Source organism: Solanum dulcamara, chromosome 1 (assembly GCF_947179165.1).
Source record: "Solanum dulcamara chromosome 1, daSolDulc1.2, whole genome shotgun sequence".
Lineage (NCBI taxonomy): Eukaryota > Viridiplantae > Streptophyta > Magnoliopsida > Solanales > Solanaceae > Solanum > Solanum dulcamara.
In genome coordinates, this window is record NC_077237.1 from 18,929,984 (window position 1) to 18,935,836 (window position 5,853).

Here is a 5,853-nt window from a genome sequence, read left to right on the forward strand (position 1 = left end):
CCTTTTGAGGTCAAGTGCGTTGGTTACTTCCTTGGTCATCTCACTAAGAATCGAAAGCACCATATAAGCATCATGAAAACTGTTTTAAAAAAAAGAAGACAAACGACAAATGAAAAGGACATCGAATAGAAGCTCACTTGATAAAATCTCATTTTGCAGAAGCCATTTGGTAAAGGAAATTTAGAGCAATTTAAGAATAAAGAAGCTTGATTTATTTTAGTTTGCTATATCACTTGCTTCTCACAAGAGGGGAAACCGCTTTAAATAGACTGTTTACATAATGTTCTTGCCAAATATAATATTTGAAGTTCACATTGTAATAGGAAGTTAATAAATTTTTAGAGATTTTCATAGGTTAGAAAATGATAAGAATCTAATTTTGTTGCTCAATTTAATGAGATGAATTGAATTTGTGTATTATCCTAAAGAGGCACTTGATCTTGAATAGTAGGTAATTAAATTATGTACAAAGTACAGAAATCCTAACAATTTGGGCGCTAATTACATTTTATCCCGAAAGTTTCCCAAATTACAATAATCCTGGATTTTCAGTCGCCCGATACATAACAAAAGATACATAAATTATATGTATCAGGTACCAAAACATAATGAAAGTTGTCATAGTTATGTATCTGAAAAATGACTATAAACCAGATACATTTAGAAAGTGATGTATCCAGATGTTAAGATAGAAAGAAGGAAAGGGGATTTTTGTAATTAATTCAAATGGTAGGAATTTTTAGAGATTATGTTATCTTAAGTCGTGTAGTTACGTAATTTTTCCTTAAGTTATTATTTCAATGTTAAATTACAAATTTAAAATTTAATAGTTGCTTTCCTAAATAAGGGCAACCATGTAGATATTATGAGTGTGAGTTCTTTATGATTCCAAGTAATAAGGCTAAAAAAGATGGATTGACTACACCATTAACATAAAGAATGCTCTTGGTGCACGATAGCGTGAATTGCTAACGTGTGCCTACTGATCGAAAATGGTAAGGAGAAGGAAGAAGAAGGAGCTCATCAAGCTGGGGGAGACACCTAAAGGACTGGGGAATACAGATTCAGATTGTCAAGTAGGAATTAAGGAGAAACAATGTCAAACAATTGAACAATGGACTCCACTCCCTTCGAGGGAGATCATACCAAACACCAATGGAACAGTAACCAAAGCTGGATCCAACAATGCGAAGCGAGTGACAACAACAAAGAGTGATTGGACGAAAATGAGAAAAGCATTGAGGTAATGGCAAAGCCTGCACAAAGGAAGTTAGAGATGAATGAAGATCTAAGCTAAAATTGGCTAATTTCTTTGATACAAATAGACCATCAGCTAAGGGTATGGGAATTAGTTATGTAACTTCAATTATGTAAAATGGGGAAAAGATTGTAGAGCTGAATAAAGTAGAGGTGGACAGAGCTATAGAGGAATGGAAGCAAGGACTGATCTTATATGTTGTTGGAGATTCACATACCATAGCTGCTGTGGAAAGATACTGTCACGCCATGGGAGGGTACCTTAGACGTAACTGGCACTCGAAGGCCATCTCTGACCTCCGAGCGAACCACCTGGTCCAGTCACACTTTCATTCAATCACATTCTCTTAGCAAAAACTTAATTAATAAAATGCTATTCACAATATGAGGCCGAAGGCCAAACATTTATCAACACAACAAACACATAAAATAAGACTCCTCAAAAATAACCATTCAACCTCCACACACTCCAGTCTATGAAGCCTCTATCTAAGTCCAAGAGGTGCCAATGAAAAGTCCATGGCTACCAACAAACAAAACAAGGGAAATGACAACAAAACTGCACAAGAAGGCTCAACATCCTCCGAAAACTAGGAGGACTCACCAACTAGCCGAAAGTGTATGTGGATCTTCAACGGAGCACCGGTTGATGATCTCTAGTACCTGTCTCTACATCATGAAACGATGCAGGCCAAATGGCGTTAGTACATGGAATGTATGAGTATGTAAAATGGCCGAATGCAATGAACATCAAGGAAGAATCAGTCAACCCAGGATCTCAACTCATATATATATATATATACATATAGGACAACTCACTCAAATGTCCTAAGTCTACACAAGAAATAGTTTAGACAGGACTAACTCATAAGCATATAGCAACTCGCTCCACTCAACTGACTCAGAGTACTATAAAGACCTATTTGGGAGTTTCTCTTATCCGACAACCATCACTTATGAGCCAGTGAAGCTACAACAAAACGACATTATTGCTGCGCCCGTTCATACTTTGCCAGGGTATGAACGAATCAAACACTCATGGATCCAATCCAACCAAGTCCTATAATGTCAGGATAAATCTTTCGGGGAAACATCTGACTTTAACGGTTCAATCCCCCCTACGTTTAGTAACATAGGTATTGGGTTCGAGTATGGACTATACTCTTGCCCAATTCGGTGCTCGATACTCCTCCCAAGACTCAATGCTCATAAAACTCCATCCAATCAACTCAATCAAATCATATCTACAAGTCTCATTACAACCTTGTCAACTCATCAACTCTATCACAATCAATCTCTTCCAATCATACTATCCGATCAATTTCAATCACATCTCCAAAAGAAATTTAAATGCACATATATAGCATCAACTAGATATAATCAATCATTTCTTTCATCCATTTGAGAAAATCTTTGAGGCTTATCACAATTTCAAGACTTTAAATTGACATTTCATATTGAGCAACATTTTCAAGAAAATAACATCCTTTATCATGATCTACATAGTTAAGGGGATTAATAAAATATATTTAACAACTTCATCTTCATCGACTCATACTCACATAAAGGCTCAATTTAGGAACTCCTTGGCTCAAAAACATTAACACATATAGAATCAAATACATAGGGGACAAAGTTCATACGAGCATAAACCATACCAAGAAACTCTATTTTCATGAACATCTAACCTCAAAGAAAGAGTAGGGCACATGGGTGGACTCAACCCATGTTTTAGATAGCCTTACATACCTTAGTGTAGACTTGAAGAAAACCTTGTGGTTGGGTCTTCAATGGAGGGCTCAAATCTTGAAGCTCTTGGACTCTTTTTTTGTTGGAAATAGAGAAGAAGAAGAAGAGAGAGAGAGAGAAGCTCTTAGGACTTTTTAGAGAGAGAGTGAGGCTGTAAAATGTGTTCCCAAAAGACCAAGGGTAACATATATATAATTTGGGTAAGTTCCCAAATTGCCCCTCCTCCAAAGTTCTGAAAATAGGCTAAAAATGCACCTGGCGCGATAGTGGCGTGTTGCGCCATTGCAGCACCAGACTGAATACGCCTAAAACCTTCACACCTCGTAGTGGCGCACCGCGCCAGAGACCAAACTACTAAGGCATGTTTCTGGCGCGATAGTGGCGCATCGCGCCCTTACAGCGCCAAGGCCATTGTTCTGAGTTCTGGGAATTTGCCCTAAAAAACCCTGCACAACTTTTAGTGGCGCGCCACGCTAGAGCCCAAACTACTGAGGCATGTTTCTAGTGCGATAGTGGCGCATCGCGCCACTGCGGCGCCAAGCCCATTTTTCCAGCAATTGCAACCCAGGCTTGAAAATGAAATTCCTGTCGTGCTAGTTCATCTTAGGATCGTCATATCTTTTGACTCTGAACTCCAAAATTTACGTTCTTGGTGGCGTTGGAAAGAAGACTCGACGACCTTTAATTTGATAGGTCGTGGGCCACCCAGATTGGCATCCTTCAAAAGATAGGGTCGTTAAAAATCGGCCCTTATACGAACTCATCCTAAACTTAGCCACGACGGATCTTTTGGACTTAGCTCGGTCCTAGGGGTTATACGAACTCATCCTAAACTTAGCCACGATGGATCTTTTGGACTTAGCTCGGTCCTAGGGGTCCTTGGTGACCTCACATCACCTCTAACACTGCTCAGTCCCTCAGAGACTCATCTCAATGCACGAATATACTTCAAGATACTCGGGTTCGACCCCTCTCGAACACAAGAAGGGTCCGAATCTTTGGAAAATTTTTGAGGGGTGTTACAGATACATTGCTCATCATGCGAACATTGTAAGCAGCCAAAAAGTGTACTACCATAAAGATGGATACTTCCTAGATCAATTTGCAAATTTGGATGATAGGAACAAATTCCTATACTCAGGACCTCATATGATGAAAAATCGACCTATCATTGTGAAGTTATGGAGTCCTAACTTTGATTTTAACAAAGAAGTTCTGCAAATCATTCCTATTTGGGTGAAGTATCCAAACCTGCCATTAAATTTTTGGTGTATGGACTCATTAAGTCGTATTAGTAGTGGATTAAGAGTGCCTCTATAGGACGGAATATGAGGAGAACTCTGGATTCACTAATAAGGGTAGAATTCAGGTGGTTTGAGAACCTCAATATGTAGAATGTACCATGGGAAGGAAATCTGACCAATACATTCAAACAAATGTGAGAGTTAAAGGAAATGGTTTGAAGTTTATATTTGTGGCAGTTTATGGATTGCATACAATACATGATAGGCAGAAAATGTGGGAAGATTTGAAGAACATGGATGGCAATACTAAGGAACCTATGTTGTGTATGGGGGACTATAATGCAGTACTATAGGCTGAAGACAGACCACAAGGCAGACCAGTGTAGGATATGAAAATCAAAGATTTTAATGACTTCCTGATCGATGCAGAGATGGTTGAACTAAAAATAGTTGGGGGTTCTTACACCTGGACTAATGGTCATACATGTAGAAGAATAGATAGGTCTATAGTAAATGAAGATTGGATGCTACATATGTCTGTCATGGAGGTTAAAATTCTGAGGTCCAGGATATCAAAGATCATACACCTCTGAGCTTAACTCTAGGCAACTATTGTAACAATGCAAATAGAGATTTCAAGTTCTTTAATTGTATAGAAGACCATATAGATTTTATAAAACTAATGCAGCAAGCTTGGCAAGGACATAACAAAGGGGACATGAAGACGATCTGGTGGAAGCTCAAAAAAGTGAAAACTGAACTCAAAGTATTGAACAACACTGAATTCAAAGGGGTTAAGGATAGAATACAACATATTAGGGAGAAACTCCAACAAATACAAACTACTATGATTGATCACAATATGATGGATGCGTAAATCTCAACTAGCCACGTGGAGAAGCACCGGATCCTTCATGGTGATATCATGTAGAAAAAAGAGTATGTGTTAATACTTTGAATGTACTAAGTATATAATCATGCATGAACATTGAGGAAACATTAAAACATTTATGCAATATGAAACATAATTCAATGTATGCATAATCAATCATATAGATATCCTTTAAAATATTCATTTTGTAAGAAAATGACCATAACCGACATTTAAGACCATGTGAGCTATTACATGGAATCCAACATAACCCCCTACGTTGGTCGGGGAGACTATTTGTCGGGTAGAACTCCATCAACTTCATTCATTTCCTTAACTTTAACTTTAAGGGCTTTCATGGATCCATTAGCCTAAGCCTACAAGGGCTCCTATGTTGGCACATAGTTAAAGATACAAGGGGTTTCTACTAAGATTCCCTTACCGAATCTCACCTCAATGCCTCATTCGGTGCTAAGTCAATCCCATAGAATAGCTTAATACTTCAAAATAGTCATAGTATATAGCTTGAGAATTCAAAATATCACATTCGGTGTCATAGCTCATTAAAAACATTCGTGATTCAAATATGCAAGAATTGTCCTTATAGCATAAAAAATCCATTATTCATAGCATGTCATCATTATTTTATTTCATAAGACCCCCTTTTGATCATAGACATTGCTTTCATAAATATTTATTGGGAGTCAAAACTTTGAAGTCAAACTTCATTGA